General features: G+C 32.4%; 1 protein-coding gene across 1 annotated transcript in view; it reads right to left on the reverse strand.

The window, feature by feature from the left end:
- LOC147070031 (allatostatin-A receptor-like) overlaps positions 1 to 19,618 on the reverse strand; it is a 92,390-nt gene that overhangs the window by 40,596 nt on the left and 32,176 nt on the right. The gene's annotated exons all lie outside the window — the stretch shown is intronic.

Consider the following 19,618-nt stretch of genomic DNA (forward strand, 5'->3'; position numbering starts at 1 on the left):
TTGACTATCGGTTTCTGTGTATTAAATCAAGGAATATTAATTACCTTAATTACTAACTGACGCCCGGCTCTCGCGAAATATTTTTAGTAATAACGTCTACTTGAACTTGAAAACAATACTTTTTAATAAACCATTACTTTTATTCAACGAATATTTCATTACTATTTACACATGCTGTCTTTTTATTGTTATTTGTAATTAAGATATTTTTATACATTTGTATTTATTATGTATTATGGCGCATTGGCCAATAGCTGTAATGCCGTAATACTCTTTTTATAAATAAATAAATAATTCACAACTATTGAACATACATAACTTAGTTAAGCATTTCATGTAAGAACTACTAGTTTAAATTGTCCTAATTAGATAGGAGGTTCGTAGCATAATTGGTTTATGCATAGTTGGCGCGTTACCAGTGGTTATACGGGATCAAATCCCGTCGAGTAACGTATTTTTTTCAAATATGATTTTTTCTAGTGGGTATATAATATTATTATCTGAGGTGTTTTCAAGTTATGTACTATGTAAAGCTCTTATTTAAACCAGTGCATAAACAAATAAAATAGTATATAATTATCATCCCTTCAAAGTGTACGTGACATAATGACAATTGTTATTACCTACGTAAACTTTCATCCATGTTTTTTGAAGTTATACTTTTTTTGGGGCGTTTGGTAGAGAGTGAAATTGAGAGCTGCGTGCGCACACCGTTACGAAAGTGCGCGACAGTATGAAGTTAGCTGCGAATCAGTTAGCTTTATAAAAACGCAATTTCGATAGTAGAATTATTGTTCCGTTGGTTAGACAACGAATTTATTATTGTAGGGCATGTGAAATTTCTTATGTAAACAAACGATTAATCGTCAGAGTGACAGTGGTTACTTTACAAATAAAAACAACAATAAATATTTATATAATTTAGTAATATAAGTTAAAATGTATAGAAATAAACCAACGGCGCTCCAATAAGCGGCTCCTTTTCTTGATTGTGTAATTTAACAAGATAATTAAGAGCTAGTCGAAGAATCTAGGCTATCACAAATTTTGTTTTTTTTTTGTTACGCCAAAGAAGTATAACTTCTAACGCGCGTACATAAGTACCTACACACATCGTTATTTTTATTTTTATTAAATATACTTACCTAATATTCAATTGTGCCCTCAATCAGTAGTTTTAATTAAAGCCAAAACAAACCCTTCGATATAAACGCCTCCCTTATCAGTATTTATAAGGCAAATAAAATTTATGATTCATTTTGTTTACACACAATAACGCAAGTCTATTCTCACGTTAGAAGCCTCATTAGGTATTCAAAATACACATCATTTTTGCATTTGTCTTGCACGGTCGGTATGAGATTGAATGTCTTCACTTGATGTCTGAGAACAATAGCAATAAACACATTGTAGCTACTAACATTCTAGTTTATCTCGAAACGGACAATAATTTTATTTAAGTTGGCAGTTAGTTGCGAGAACATCAGACCAGTTAATTTCGCTAAAGACCTTGATATTTCACAAACGAACTTTTGGTCAAACGTATTTCATTAGCAAAATGTCTGTCTGTATTATGTAGCTATATTTACTACGAATATAATAATTATTAATACTATCGACTGAGGGTAGGTACTTGATGATATTTGAATTTAGACTTTAATAGATTTAAGTTTTGTATTGATACATTTGAGTCTTTATTTGCAAGCCGGCTTTTACCTTTCAGCATGTTCAGGGGGTCTAGAACGATTTGGCACCGGACAACTGGACGCCACGAAATTCGAAAATAAATAGACGTTAGGTACTTATAGGTACTTTAAAAAAAATATTCAATACTATTATTTATATTTAAATGATTATATTATGATTTAATAGTTGGTGAGAATGTAAATATGCAGACGTAAACAATGATTTAATCGTGCATATGTTTAAGTTCCATCGAAAAAAGAGTTTTTTATTTTATATAAAGCCTTAGGCATGGTAATTCTCAATCCGCGATAAAGAATACATTATGTTAAGAGTAAAATGAATTCAAACTACTAAGTAGTAGATAGAAACTGATTAAAATACCTCGTCTACGACAGTGCGGTGTCCAATTGTCCGGAGGCCAGTCGTCCCATTCCCTGTTCAGGCGATATGCGCAATCACCGATGTGCATTTACCATTGGCGAGTTCGCATAGTATCTGAATAAGCCGAAGGGCAAAATTCGGGTCGCAAAAAACGACTCAAAAGGAATAATATAAAACTTAAATCCATTAGAATTTAAATTCAAATTCCATCTCTCGGTTTATATTATTAATATCAGAAAAAATACTCAATTTCCGATTTGTTTTAAAGTTTTTGTCTTGTAAATAATACAAAATTTGAGGATTATTGGAAGACATTACGATAATCACAATCTATGGCTTTTGACAGCTCATCTTTTTACTTGCTCGTTGATCATCACTAATTGGTCAGTAGCAGAGCATAGATAAATCGGACAAGTTATTCTCCTCGGACTTTTGGCTCGCCAATCAAGTGTAGAGGTTTTCTCAACCTGACGTATTGTTGTCTATGTTCATTTATATGACATATACAATAATATAGGGTGTTCGACCAATGTGTGCAACCCGTGCTCACGTATGGCTGCGAGACGTGGACCCTCAACACGAGAGATGTCCAAAGGTTAAGAGTCGCACAGCGAGGCATGGAGAGGTGTATGTTGGGCATCACGCGAAAGGACCGTAAAAAAAACGAATAGGTTAGGAAGCAAACAGGAGTATGCGATGTAATAGATGTTGCCAAACAGCTGATGGGAGATGGGCGGGGCACATTGCTCGCCAAAAAGACGGCCGCTGGACAAATGCCGTTATCCAGTGGTAACCATGGGGCACGAAACGGCCACAGAGTCCCCCTGGATTGACGAACTGGTAAAGTTACGTGGAAATACGTGGCAGCGAACGACACAGGACCGAGAGAGTTTCAAGAAGCTTGGAGAGGCCTTCATCCAGCAGTGGATTGACCCCGGCTGATGATGATACAATAATACGAACAAGAAATGACGGTCGACAAAACAGTTGCATTTTGGCCTTTCAAAAAATTCTTTAGGGGGTGAAGGTGCAGAGATGAAAGACTGGTGGTAGGTTGCTCAGATAAATCGATAAGAGTTTATTTTACCGAAAATAATTGAATTTTAGAAACTAACCAACACCATCTGTAAATTTTTGTCTTCTTTCAATGTAAACATTTACGTATGACTGAAAAAGTTTAGTGTGGACTATTTATGTCTAATCTTGACAGCTTACCTCCACCCCTCGCCACTGGTACAACGTTATTAGCAATCAAAGTGAAATTTTGACATTTTCTCCACCCTTTATAATTGAACGACGAAAATATTTTACAATTTTATTCTTTCATTTAGTTAGAAAGTAAAAGGTCTCTTCTCATATTATAATATAAAAAAAATATTAATAAATTTGTTAGAGTTATATGATAAATTGTGAAGCACGTTTGATAAAATTTCAAATTATGAAATATCACAAATACCTGTTCAGCTAGACTTGTTCATTATTGAAAAATCAATTTATAAGTTAAAAGCCTCGTGCCCGCTGTGATTTAATTATTTAAATATTTTCAAAATTTTCATCAAAAAATATTCAAGCTTTTCTCGGATTCCTAGTTTATGATAAGCTGTTATTTAAATAATGTGATAGGTATTCTGTAACGTTACCTAGTGATTCACAAACAGGTCCGCTGTAACTTGCCAAATTGTGTAACCAACGATAGCCAGCGACTGCATATTCGACATAATATCATCATCAGCCGGGGTCAATCCACTGCTGGATGAATGCCTCCCCAAGTTTTCTCCAACTCTCTCGGTCCTGTGTCGTTTGCTGCCACGTATTTCCGCTGAACTTTACCAGTTCGTCAATCCAGCGGCTTTTAGGGCGGCCCTGTGGCCGTTTCATGCCCCTTGAGTACCACTGGATGACGGCATTTGTCCAGCGGCCGTCCTTTCGGCGAGCAATGTGCCCCGCCCATCTCCATTTCAGCTGTTTGGCAACGTCTATTACATTTCGTACTCCTGTCTGCTTCCTAACCCATTCGTTTTTCTTACGGTCCTTTCGCGTGATGCCCAACATACACCTCTCCATGCCTCGCTGTGTGACTCTTAGCCTTTGGACATCTCTCGTGTTGAGGGTCTACGTCTCGCAGCCATACGTGCGCACGGGTAGCACACATTGGTTGAACACCCTACGCTTAAGACATAATGGTAGGTCACTCTTGAAGATACTATTCAGACGTCCGAAAGCACTCCATCCCAGCTTTGTTCTTCGAACAATTTCATCGTGCATGCTTCCGTCTATGGACACCTGCTGTCCGAGATAGACGTAGCTGCTGACTTGCTCGAGTTGGGTGCCATAAATACGGATAATATAATATAATATACAGTAATATAATATACAGACATAAAATAATATACAGTATATTATAATATAGAACAAATCCGCTCGTTATATATTTTTTTTTATAAATAAAGGGGAAGCTAAAATAGTGTAGTAATTCAAAGTGCAGCTTATTTGTAAAAAAAAACTAACTATATTTTTCACAATAAAAAATATTGAATTAATAGGTAGGTGATAAAGTTTTTGCTTACTTTATTGAATTAACTGTATTCGTTGTCAGTCTGTATTTACCTTTTGATGAGTGCACTTAGTGCCTGAATATGTCGAAAAGCGAAACCCGGGTCGCAAAAAACGACTCAAATGGAATAATATAAAACTTAAATTCATTAGAATTTAAATTCAAATTCCATCAAATACTCTCGGTCGATAGTATTAATATCACAAAGAAATACTCAATTTCCGATTTATTGTAAAATTTTCGTCTTCATGTAAATAACACAAAATTTGAGGATTATTGGAAGAAATTACGATAATCAGAACTTTTAGTTTTTGACAACTCAATTTTTTACTTGTTTGTTGATCCTCCTACTTTTAGCTTGCCAATTGAATGTCGAGGTTACTCAACTCTACAACTGACGTATTGTTGTCTATGTTCATTTATATAGCACAAAAAATAATACGAACAGGAAATGACAGTCGATAAAACAGTTGCATTTTGGCCTTTCAATAATGCAGTCAAGATACGCACGTAATATTCAACCTAAATTGAAATTATAATATTATAAACCTTCCAACTCAACATAAAACCAATGTGATAGTCCTTTATCAGTGCCGATTTTATCCAAATTTTATTCTACAATATAAAACCATGAAAATACCAACACCGTAAATGTGAACTCTGCCATTCTTGGTGGTGTTGGCTTGTGTGTCTCTGATAATTACCTTAGGAATCGAGGGCATCCGTTGTTTGTTCTCCCACGGTGCAGAACTAACCTGCCATTAGTAATGCCAATTGGGAGGGCAGTAACCATGTTTAATGAAATCGCTTCGGATATTGATATATTCCACTTACGTGAGGGTGAATTTAGGTGGACGTTGTTTTATAAGTTTTTAAGATAGGGTCTATCAAATTTCACTCTGTGTGCTTCCATCTACTTTTATTTTGTTACATATTTTATTTATATTCTTATTTTATTACTTATTCTCTGTATTTTTATTTTTAAAAATTATTTACACTTATTTTATGTCATGTCGTGAACGCTTTGAATTTATAATTTGTTATGTTCATTATATGTAAAATAAATAAATTTGATTTGAACTGTGTCCCGAATATACCATGTTACGCATTATACACCAAGCAATCTTCTACGATACGAATATTAACATCGGGGGTAACACCAGAACATACCTTCATCCCCCCGATACGAGCGTCTGCATAAAATGTTATAACATATTATTATATCTAAAAATTTCTTCCAAAAAAAAAAATGGTTTTAAACTGCTGCCATAATCATAGTAAGATTCAAAAGGATTTTTGAAATGTAAAATTAAATTATAAAAACGGATTTCGGGCATTCTAATCTACTTACTTGAATGACAGACGTCTTTGGTGAAACGATGTTGCAACGGTGTTTGTTCACTAGAACCCTGGAGGTATTTTTTTAATAATGTGAACGGATTTAATAAACGGAACATTTTGAAATCATTTTGCAGAATTCAAACTCGAAAATGTCTTGACAGTTTTACGAGAATTTCATTTTCGAAATTGAATTTTGAGTCAGCCGTATCAATCATCTGATAAAACTCGAGTTGAGTTATTAACGCGCCGGCCTTCGCACACACGTGCAAATGAGAATTTAAATTATATACAGACAAAATAACAATATTTTGGCAAAACACACTCAGTACCTCCGATATAAATCTTACTTGTCTGCACGGTAATGGCCGGTTCGGACCGATCGAGTGATTTAGTAGAGTGGCGAGTGATTTAGTGAATTAGTAACTGAAAAGTATCCGAACACAGTGTATTAGTGAGTGACGTATCAAAATGAACAGAGAGACGGATATTTCAAAACGGCCACCGTTCTGCCGTCTGTCAGATAAAATTGTAACTTCAAAAAGAATTCGAATGTCGAGATACAAAAACGGCATTGACGTAATTGAATCGATTAAGCTCCAAATTCCTATTGATGAATACTAATTTACATAGGATACCAATTATATTTTTGCGGTTTCATAATTTTTTTTATGCTTACCTATGTATTTTTGTAGTATGCTTAGGTAATAAATAGGTATTTTATGCTCCATTGTCCCTACTGACTACGAAATAAACGGAATGATAAATGAATATAACTTATAATTATTATTCTTATGGACACTAGGATAATGTGTACCTACCTCTTTACCTATTCTCAATAACAACAAGTTTTCTGTGAAATATTGCCATTATTTATCAATTTATTAATCAACACTACCTACCGACATGATATAATATCCTTCATACTGAGTATACAAAATAAAAGGAATAATAAATTAATACAACCATTACCTATCCTCAATAACAACAAGCTTTCTGTGAAATATTGCCATTATTTATCAATTTATTAATCAACACTACCTACCGACATGATATAATATCCTTCATACTGAGTATACAAAATAAAAGGAATAATAAATTAATACAACCATTACCTATCCTCAATAACAACAAGCTTTCTGTGAAATATTGCCATTATTTATCAATTTATTAATCAACACTACCTACCGACATGATATAATATCCTTCATACTGAGTATACAAAATAAAAGGAATAATAAATTAATACAACCATTACCTATCCTCAATAACAACAAGTTTTCTGTGAAATATTGCCATTATTTATCAATTTATTAATCAACACTACCTACCGACATGATATAATATCCTTCATACTGAGTATACAAAATAAAAGGAATAATAAATTAATACAACCATTACCTATCCTCAATAACAACAAGTTTTCTGTGAAATATTGCCATTATTTATCAATTTATTAATCAACACTACCTACCGACATGATATAATATCCTTCATACTGAGTATACAAAATAAAAGGAATAATAAATTAATACAACCATTACCTATCCTCAATAACAACAAGTTTTCTGTGAAATATTGCCATTATTTATCAATTTATTAATCAACACTACCTACCGACATGATATAATATCCTTCATACTGAGTATACAAAATAAAAGGAATAATAAATTAATACAACCATTACCTATCCTCAATAACAACAAGTTTTCTGTGAAATATTGCCATTATTTATCAATTTATTAATCAACACTACCTACCGACATGATATAATATCCTTCATACTGAGTATACAAAATAAAAGGAATAATAAATTAATACAACCATTACCTATCCTCAATAATAACAAGCTTTCTGTGAAATATTGCCATTTATCTACGGATCTATCAACACACGTTCACGACGGTTATCTTAATGTTTGTCGCATTGAAGTATAATTATTATAAGTTATATTATTTCGAGTAGTATCTTCGCTCCAACGCTGTGCCATTTCTACAGCAGTCGGCGACTAATGAACTCGCCTGTTCAGACTTGTTTTGTGGCTTGTTTAGTATTTAGTGAGAGGTGGTGGGAGTGGGTGGGGGTTGTCTGTTCAGATACGTTTATTTACCAAATCACTCGCTACTTGTCTAAATCACTGGAACAGTCCGAACAAGACTTCGTACAGACAGACACACACGTTTTTAAATTGTTTGTAAACTCTTTCGATACAAAAATTCAGGTGTTGAAACAATGATGGCACTAACATTGGTAGACAAGTTTAGTTAGTGTGGTTATTTGTATGGGATTTTAAATTTAAAAAAAAGATTATAAATAATTTCAGTAAGTTGTTTCAAAAACTCTCAAAAATTTCAATTGTAATGTAATGTAATTAATGTAATTGTAATGACAAATTGTTTAAAACGAATTAAGTTTGGGCAGGATAAACCGTAAAAAATCCATATTTGAATCAAAACAATATTCCACGAGATGCAACTCGCTTCTTCCGATTAAAGAATAAAAAATCCTACAAAAATGACCACACTAACTTTCCCATCAATGTCAAATTATATAAAAAAAATGATTTTATACAAATGTTTATATTATCATATATCAGGGATGCATGTGAAACATGGACACTAAGTAAAAGAGAGATCGAGAAACTTAGAGCAGCATAACGTTGTATTGAGAGGTGCATGCTGGGCATAACGCGAAAGGACAGAAAGAGGAATGAGTGGATAAGGAGACAGACAAGGGTTTGCGATGTAATTTCGCAAAAAAACCTCAAATGGAAATAGGCTGGACACATAGCTCGAAGAAGGGAAAAATTGGACAAATTTAGTCATCCAGTGGTACCCAAGAGGTACAAAACGTCCGCAAGGTAGACCTAGATGCCGCTGGATTAATTAAATGATAGAGTTCTGTGGAAGTACGTGGCAACGCAACGCACAAGACCAAGAGAAGTGGAATCATCTTAGAGAAGCCTTCATCCAGCAGTGGATAGAATCAGGCTGATGATGATTATATCAAGGATGGGCATACATGAGGTCAACGAGAGCCATATTCTGGATTTTTATATATATAAAGAGTTAGACCATAGTCACGTTCTCACGTAGTATTAAATACTCAAATTCAAATTTAATTACATTTCTACACAAATCTTAATTGATAAAATAAATAGGTACGAGTATATAAGAAAATAAACATCGTGCATCTTTGAGAGTTGCATTCATATACGCGCATACATTTAGAAAGAAAACTCATGAAAATACAAGATAATGGGGAATGCAAATACATATATATATATATATATATATATCAAGAGATATTGGGATCCGCATTTGCCCACGCCTGTTATATATAGTTGGCTTAAGTAAGGTAAAATTTAGTAATACATTGCTATTAAAACTAATCGTCATGGCGTAGGTTATCATAATTATCAGGAAAAAGTTTATATTACATACAAGCAGAATAACGTAATTTATTTACAACTGAAAATAAGGGTGGAAAAATACACAAGCCAGACCTGTGTATATTTAAAAAAATATTCAATGGAATACTCGTATTATAATACATTATGAATTATATTATTATTAATTATGTTTTTCTTACGCGTATTCTTATTTGTCCGGTGGTTTTTTGTCCGGTACAAATCTTGCAATCGATTTTTGACTAACATCCCGACTAGCTAGACATTTGAAACTTTTAGAATATATCAGAACACGATGCCAATGCATTTTTTTTTACTTTTAGCCATTTTTAAGTAGAATTGAATTCATTTTCAGTTAATTCTGTTTTGTATGAAAAGTTATTTCGACAACATTATTGGTTTCTAGGGGTCTGGGGTCCTAGCAACTAAATTATTAATATATACGTGCGTTACCATGGAAATCAATATGACATGTCATGTACAAATTTTTTTGATCGTTTAAGCTAGTCAAGTCAATTTTATATGTTTCAACAGAATTTCGTTTCTGTTCTGGCAGAAAACACTAATTCGAGAATACTAGTTTCGAGTAATTTGACTTTGAAGTTTTTAAAATGTTTGAAATGGTCTATCATGTGAGTTTATTAAGTAATCGTAAATAAAGACTGTTTATTTATTAAGAATGTTAAAGTTAAAAAAAAGTAAAATTTTCTTCTAAAATTTCGCTTGCCAGTATAAGGTGAAAAGCAAAAATGGTCCTGGCAGAAAACACTAACTCAATTAGTTGCTATTTCCAGGCAACATTTCGTAATTTTTCATTTAGTGCGTTTGCAGAAAACTGTTTTTAGGTAAATATATATTTTATAAAAATTAGTGTGTTTTTCCAGACGGTAAAGTTTGAAATAAGGAACATTTTGGTATAATTAACTCAATATGTAATTTTTTCGAATTAGTGTCTTCTGCCAGAACAGTGACGATATAAAAACGTTATATATAAAGGTTCTTTTTATCTTAAATTATTAATTTAAATTATTACTTAAATTATTTTTCAATATAAACTCTGCTCAAGATTTCATGTTCTGGAGGCAAATTAATGTTATATAATATTGAAATCAAATATACTAAGGACAAAAATGTATTATTGCTATGCCAATGAAATATTCAGGAAGATTCAAAATACGACGAAGTATTGTTAGTAAAATTAATAAAATATATTGCGTGAAAATGATGTAGGCACTTACTTAATTAAAACAATATTTTACTTTGGAAAACGCTGTTAAAATATTATCAAATATTTAATTTAGAGGAGGGGTTTTTTTATTTGTTTAAGCCTACCTACATATTATAATACTGATGTTTTACAAAAGATTAATAAATGCTCTACTTATACTTGAAAATAAAATATTCCAATTAATTTTACCCAGCATGAGTATTACAAAATGAATGCACATGAGGAAGTGAGATGGAATAAGGAACAGGAGGGTAGGTTGACTCCAAAAATGAATAATTCAGAATTTGGTGCGTGAATGAAATGAACCCTGGTTTTATTATCTCCTTCCAAATAAATGTCAATTTAATTATTACAGGTAAGTTTGCAGATTTATAATTTAGCTGAGTGGAAGCACGTGTATGCGTTATAAGAAATTGCGAAGTCGATCGGGCGGAGCGGAACTATAACCTTACGGTTAAATCTTTGATAACTGACTGACATATTGATTTCATGTAATTGAGTGTTTTATACAGATTCGATACAATAGAAAATGCTGCTATCACTATTTGCATATTTTGATAATCATGCTTATATAATAATATGCTATAAATAATTGATTTTAATTTTAGACAATTAAGCACTTTTTAATTATTAGGCACGGTTGATTTTCATATAAACAATTTTGTGCATATCATGATGTTTTGTAAATTATAAATAATTAATTGATATAATTATTGAATTATTTTGCTAAATAAGCTTTCTGTTAAAAATTGATTGATTCACATAAATCGCTTGTTCTACTATTTCAACATTGTTATGTTGCAAGGTACATTGTAATTATAAATTAATGGTTTCCTGCCGAGTCTTGTGGATGGTAGGGTATTGACCCCTACACACATATTAACGGCCCACATGCTCAGCTTAGGTCAAAATAGAGATTTTTATGCTATTTTCAAAGCCTGATCTTGGTCATTCCTTAAACGTTGTAGATAATCTATTTATATAATTTTGAAGCCTTAGTATCCTCTACTTTACTCCCTTACTCCCTTCTTCATTTATCGTTTGTAAATTTATAGCTACGGCAGTATGTTGTAGCTTAGCCACTGGGAAATGCCAATAAAAATGGCGTATTTCAAAAAAATTCTTATGTCAATATTTATTATAAAGCAAACATTATTCGTAGAATGTTTATCACATTTGAATGGTTAAAGACATAGCTTATATCAGTATCTTTAGAATTATCTTTAAATCTGTAAATCTTGCCCATTTTTTGAATAATAAAATGCCTAATTCTTGTCTAATTTGGGATCACAGAGATTATCAATATCATTTTTTATCGTAAATATTTCACTATAATAATGTCAATATAAATTATATTGATGGTTTTATAAATGCGTTTAAAAACTAATAAATATAAAAAATCTTAACACCACTGCACATTTATGTACTGAAATATGACTATATTCTAAAACATTAGAGCGAGAGGTTTAAAATAATACTATGTTATGTAATAAAACTACTTTATGCAGTCATCAAATGTTTAAAAATATAAAGGATAAAAAGGCTTCAAAATTATATAAATAGATTATCTACAACGTTCAAGGTATGTCCAGGATCATGCTCTGAAAATAGAAAAAAGCTCAATTTTGACCCACGCTGAGCACGTCCGCCCTTTATTGATGTTTTACAAAAGATTAATAAATGCTTTACTTACACTTGAAAATAAAATATTCCAGTTAATTTTCCCCAGTATGAGTACCCAAAATGAATGCCAATATTAACGGAATTTGAAATAATATCTCGGGTACATAGTTGCACTCTACGTGAGTAGTAGGTAAGTCAGCAGCTTAATTTGTAAAGCTCTGGCAAAGATAGCGATGGACATAGTTTACCCATTTTTTCTATTATTTTTTTAATATATCTAGACGAGATCTAGATAGATATTTCTGAGACTCATTCATTTTATAAATATTTTCTCATTGTATTATTTGTTGAATGAGTAATAAAAACTATTAACTAGTACCGGTATGTCAAAATTATGCTGCTAAAATTATGTTTGTAAATTTTATATTTATAGTATAAATTTAATCATGTTTTCCCATTATCTATGTTCACCCGCGAGGTGGTTTTATTCGGTTACATGTAAGTTGTACGTATGCAGTTCATCGTGGGACACTTATTCGTGCGCCGCAGTACGTAAAACATGAGTTCGTATAACATTTTATCAAATTACGAGTTCTTCGTTGAACATTTCACCGTGGAATACATTTGTACGTATCTTACAAAATGCGGTGATAGTTTTCAAATAGTACTGTTCCAATTAGATTAACCCTAACCTAACCTAACCTAACCTAGTAAAGACATCTCGACGTGTTGTAGCATATGTAAAAATATACTCCACGGTGAAATGTTCAACGAAGAACTCGTCATTTGATTAAATGTTACACGAACACATGTTTCACGTACTGGGGCGCACGAATAAGTGTCCTGCGGTGAACTATTTACGTAAAAATTTCCGGATACGGTTTTATTCACCCCCTACGCGTCTTTATTCACCCTAAAATATTTGTAAATTTTAAGCTTTTTGAAAAAGTAGCCAATAATCTTGAAACCCAATTAAATATCCAACAAAAACATGTTTATAATGTAGAAAAAAATATTCAAAAGGTATGAACTTTAATTATTATATACTTTTTTAGTAACCAATTGTAAAATAAAAGGAAAGTTTATGAGTAGTCAGAAAGCAAAGATCCCCAGGCATAAAAAGACAATGCATTTATTTCAATTTTGACAATTAATGTTTGAACTGCTTTGGTTTTGCCGTCCTACTATGTCCTTCAGGGAAGAATGCAAAGGAATCAGGTGATGTGGGTTGATGGTGGTGGTATGATGGTATTCTCCTTGCTTTCCTTACCAAATGGTTTTGTAAATGCGGTTAAAAATTAATAAACCTAAAAAATCCTAACACCATTGCACATAGACGTACTGAAATATGACTATATTCTAAAACATTAGAGCGAGAGATTTAAAAGAATACTATTTTATGTAATAAAAATGCTTTATGCAGTCATCAAATGTTTAAAAAAAATATAAAGGATAATAAGGCTTCAAAATTATATAAATAGATTATCTACAGCGTTTAAGGAATGTCCAGGGTTATGCTCTGAAAATACCATAAAAGCTCCATTTTGACCTACGCTGAGCATGTGGGCCGTTAACCCTAATTAACTTGCAAAGTATGGTAGATATAACATATTCTGAAACTTGGAACGTCATTATGTGCAGTTCGATAACTGATAGGTATTTGACATTATGAAAGAAAAAATAACCTTTTCATTACAATTAAGTTGAATACTTGGTGAAATTGTGTTAAAGTCCATTCCTTGTTTTTGTTTTTATATACCCCAATTTTGAATCGTGATCCACAAGTTCAGAACCCAAGATTACCTAAAACTGTACAAAAGATGGTCGGTAATGACTTACTTATGTACTGTAGTGTATTTATGTACGCGTGTTAGAAGTTATACTTCTTTGGCGTAACAAAACAAAAACAAAACTTGTGATAAACTTGATCTTGTTAAATTATTCACTCAAGAAAAAGGACCGCTTATTGGAACGCCGTTGGTTTATTTCTATACACTGACGTTCAATCGTTTGTTTACGTAAGGATTTGCAAATGGCCGACAACAATAAATTCGCTGCCTAGGCAACGGAACAATTCTAAACTTTAATATTATACTGTATAATCGTCACGATTGTAGTACAATATTGTGGCGTAAAGGTAGTGCGTTCAGCTGATAACCAAACAGTCGGTGGTTCGAATCCAATCGAGTGCGTTTTTTTCGTGTGAAAAAATAAATTATGTGTTAGGTACATGTCACACGCCAAAAATACACTCTGACCTGATTTTCCAAACGCGCCAAAAGAAGTATAACTTCAAAAAACGTTTCAAATGCATAGTTAATAGGAAATTTCCGCGTGATTAAAAAGTTTATATAATACTCGTATCTCATAGTAATTTAAATGTGATCAAAGCTAGTTCCCATCTAGTTATTTCAAACTAGGTATGTATGTAATTAATAAACGATTATATAGTTCCTCTGACCATAATGATCGATTTTTTTACTAAGTTAAGTACTTGTTTCAATGAAGTGGGAAAAAAACCGCGAATAAATATTATATTCTACCTATGTATAAATAAATTTTGTAAGAAGTTCGACGATCGAAAATTTATAGCTCGTAAGATGTACGTAAGAGAGGTAGAGAGTGGAGAGGATATATATTTTATTTTATATTATTCCAGCAGACAAACAAGTTGTTACAGGAAATGTTGCCATTATTTTTCCCTGCGTACAGTGTTAAAGTCCATTTCATATTTGTCAGTATACGTACCGTCAAACTGATATTATTTGTCAACTATCTATATAAAGTACTCAGTTTCGTTCGAGTGTAGTTTGTGGTATTTTATTTTTCGTTTTGGATTACATAAAAATTATGTAATGTTTGTACTTTTCCCAATGAAAATGTCACATAAGGACTGGACTTGTCAACATAATATGATGCTGCAGAACTAAGGTTTGAATATAATATAGCCATCTAAGCTTATATATTGTATGACTGCAACCACTGGGTGGTTGAAATGCATGAATTATTTTTATTTTGTCACTGTTTATGTTTTTGATTCTTTACATCAATGCAGAAATGAAAAAGCGCATATCTCCCGGCCTCGTTATGGTCCAAGGAATATACCTACGTACTACCTTTGACAGACAAATGATTTAACAGTCTTTAGATATAATATGTTATGCACTAAGACTAAATATTTGACTAGGCAAGGTTTTTAAGCATCGCAGGCGAAAAAAACCAATTTATACGTAATATACTAACAAAAATGATAATAATATTTTCCTTACTTTATCTCTAGTTTAGTATATAATTAAGCAGTGCATAGTTGTTTCCACCCTGAAGGACGTCACAGTTTTGTACTAATAAATCATATATTATTTACGATCGATCAATTATATCAAATAGTAATATCATATTATTATCTCTTAAAATTTATGTTATATTATTATTTATAAGTGTGTACGACATGTCAAGATTATTATTATACTTTACTTAAAAAATGTAGTTGATTGCGCTTTTAGCTGTGGACTGTAATTTGAAGATGCTGCTTGGTGGATTACGGATCTAGGGGGGGGGGGGGGTAACAGGATGCCAGATACTGACCTTTTATGTTGATAAGGCGGAACGGAAGGTTTGGAATATCACTCTCACGGTTTAACTTTTGGTTTTGGGATGATGATGACAAGTTCAGGATGGATGATAGACGCGACGTTTACTCAAAACGTATCATATTTAGCGCAACGAAGATTGAACATGTGTTTTGTCTGAGTCACTCTGTGATTAACGACGGCTAAGCTATAACAAGCCTGCACGCGTCCGCTTTCTTGATGTTTCTTTAGCTAACTAAATGTTATTTAATCACTGTCAACTGATGACCGGTAATTGCTGGTTGCCTGGTCTTGTGATAATAATAAATAAGGATGTGAGGTAGGTGGGGAAAAAAGGAATGATGGTCACCATAATTGGCCCAATCAGTACTGATTTTCATAATAATTCTGTGTAGTCTCGAGTATTGCATAAACCGGAGCTGCGTTTCGGTACGTTCCAGTCCATTTCGAGTGCTGTAATAATTATATCCGCGTCTGTCCATATGTAACACAAAGTTCAAGTTGTGCTTCACCTTGTTGAAAATTGGAAACCGAAAAAAAGATTGTGAATATCCTGGTTGTTTCCATCGTTGCATAGGCTCTAATTATAATAATAATAATATTCTAATTATAATTAAAAATTAACTAATTATATTCAATTATACATAATATATTACTAACATATTTTTAAAAGGCCTAATGTTTAAAGCTTAGTATCACCAAACAGTGCTAATACACAAGCGACTCTCAGGCATAAATTATGGATAATACGGAGACACTGAACTGTTACGGTAGGTAGTAAAAGGTTTAAAATGGCCTTTACGTTTCTTCAGTTTTATCCCGTAAGAAATACTGCTATATAATATAGCGAAACGGAATGATCATAATTCTGACGAAAAGAATGGGCGACGTAGTTACTAAGTTGGCAATAAAGAACACTGACAGACATTGTGCGATGTAGACAGGGTGTACTTATATAATATTATTTAATATAATAGTTGAAAATAGATAAAGAAAATAGAAACAACTCTTGTACATACTACAACAAAATATACTATATCACTCAAGGCAAAACACCCAGGAGTGCCCCTGGTCTGCTCAAGTAGTTTTCTCTGGTTCAGTATTTTTATTATTTTACACTACAGTCAGGGGTGAACATTATTTACTTCAGGCAGACTTCTTTACTCTCTATATCCAGTAGACCACTCAAAAGTCCCTTTGTATGCCATAAAGTCACAAGAATTTGTATCTTCGTCTGCATATATTTTCTTTATAGACTAATTAAAATGATTTGTCGAAGGTTATTAAACCATACTCGTGTCACCTGCCCATCACAGACATTTGGCTTTGGTGAACTTGATGACGTCGAGCTTGTAGAGCTCATGATTATAGCGATTTCACCAGATCATATCCTCGCAGATTGAGCTAAATTAGGTTGATGGATATTGCTTTTATAATTATTAGAAAAATGTTGAGAAAAAAAACATGTCCATAAAACAGAGATACTGGTAAATTTCGTTTTATGAAACATTCATAAAAACAGGGAATGAGACGATTCGGCACCGAGAAGTGGACGCCGTAAACTGGACACCGCCGATTGCAGTTCCACGCATGATTGGAATGTGAAAGTACACCATCGATATGAATATTTTCAACAGGTAAAAACCTAGCTTTTTTATAAGTAGAAGTTTTATATTAGACTATATTGTATACTTTTAGTGGTTTAAGTCACAATGTAAGCATATTAATACGCGAAATTCAATATGTGCGGCGCCCTGATGTCCGTCGTTCAGTTGTTTTGTCATCCACTTATCCTGGTGCTACTAAAACATCATGGACTCACAAAACATAATTTAAATAATGCATGTTACTGTTCACCACGTATTCAAGGTAGAGAGTGAAGAAGTAAATAAAGAAATATAGGGCAAAGAAGTAACGGAATGTATCGTAACATTTATCGTCATTTTTTTATTACTAAAACTAGCATTATAACTTCTACTAATATTACATTATAAACTTTAGTTGTAATTTAACTATTCAACAATAAACATCAATCAAAATCGAATCTATGTAATTACTTAATATTATCCACATGGTGAAACAATAATGTAGAAGTGACAACAAAAATGGGATTCCACAAATTAATTGATCCCTTCAATGAATAAACAGCCACAAATCATCGCAAAAGCAAAAGGAAACTTGTGCAAAAACAGATTTTTGAGAACAACGCATTTAAAGTTTTTTTTAAGTGAAAAAAAAACGTGTGGAGGTTATTTATTAATATTTTGAAATGGAATTCAGAGTACAGCTGACTTAATACTCAAAAATTGAAATGTAATCTTTATATTTTATATCTTATATCTTGTTAGGATTCTCGTCAAAAAGATACCTTTTCTGCAAAAAAAATCTTTTTGAAGCTATACTTCTTTTGGCGCGTTTGGGAAATCAGGCCAGAGTGTATTTTTGGCGTGTGACATGTAACACATAATTTATTTTTTCACACGAAAAAAAACGCTCTCGATTGGATTCGAACCACCGATTGTTCCGGTTATCAGCCGAACGCACTACCTTTACACCACAGTATGATACTGAAATCGTAACGATTATACAGTATAATATTATAGTTTAGAATTGTTCCATTGCCTAGGCAGCAAATTTATTATTGTCGGCCATTTGCAATTCCTTACGAAAACAAAAGATTGAACGTTAGAGTGACAGTTGGTACTTTAAAAATAAAAACAATGAGAAACCATTATATAATTTAGTAATATAAACTAAAGTGTATAGAAATAAACGGCGTTCCAATAAGCGGTCCCTTTTCTTGAGTGTGTAATTTAACATGATAATTAAGAGCTAGTCAAAGAATCTAGTTTATCACAAGTTTTGTTTTTGTTTTGTTACGCTAAAGAAGTAACACTTCTAACGCGCGTACATAAGTATACACACCGATTTTTTTTTTGCCTTTACACATTTAAAAATAATTCTACATAGTACTTTTTTCTTAAATTATTTTATTTTCTTTTATTTTGTTAACAGTCAATTCGTGGTGGAACTGCATTGTATTGTTGTTTTTATTTAATAAAACGCATTTTTTTATAGTACTTATTCCACTTTAATTAATATATTAGGACCGGTTTCGTCCGCCTCAGTGGGACATTTTCAACTGAATACATTTTTTTAAAACAATATTTATCAAACAAAATTCAAAGCGATATAAATAATATAACAATAGGTACATAATAATTATCCGTCCAATAATACCTTTTATATTATTTTTGTAACCACTGCACATGAGACTGTAAAAGTCGTGTACATGTTACGTTTTTGTTATACGTTATTTGAAGATTGGTTTACAAAAATACAGGTGACCTCTATTTCCTTTCATAAATTGTGATTTCATAGCTACACAGATGCCATTCTACCTATAATGTAAAGAAAAACAATACGTACAAAACTACATTATGTATATCTCAAAACCTTCAACAAGTCACAAGTGCCCTTTTGATTTTGGGGCGATGAAAAGCTTCCAATGATTTTTAGTCTATTTCTGGATAAAATACAGTAAAATAAATACTAAAAAGGCCAAAATGTGTCATATATCTATATCTAATTCATCAGTTTTGGCTTTTAGCAATAAGGTTACCCACCTCAGTTTGAAGCGAATGATTCTAGGATTAAGACGATTGGATGGAAAAAAGGTTCTTACAAACAAAAGTAAATGACAGTTAAATGACTATATCTAATGAATATAATATATCAGTGGCGAAGGGTGACTTTTGGAAACAGGTAGGCTGTGGAGAAAGCACACTTGTTAGATGTATTTACGGGAA

This window comes from Rhyacophila brunnea, unplaced genomic scaffold (genome assembly GCF_057557595.1).
Source record: "Rhyacophila brunnea isolate RB1 unplaced genomic scaffold, BYU_Rbru_1.0 scaffold_22, whole genome shotgun sequence".
NCBI lineage: Eukaryota > Metazoa > Arthropoda > Insecta > Trichoptera > Rhyacophilidae > Rhyacophila > Rhyacophila brunnea.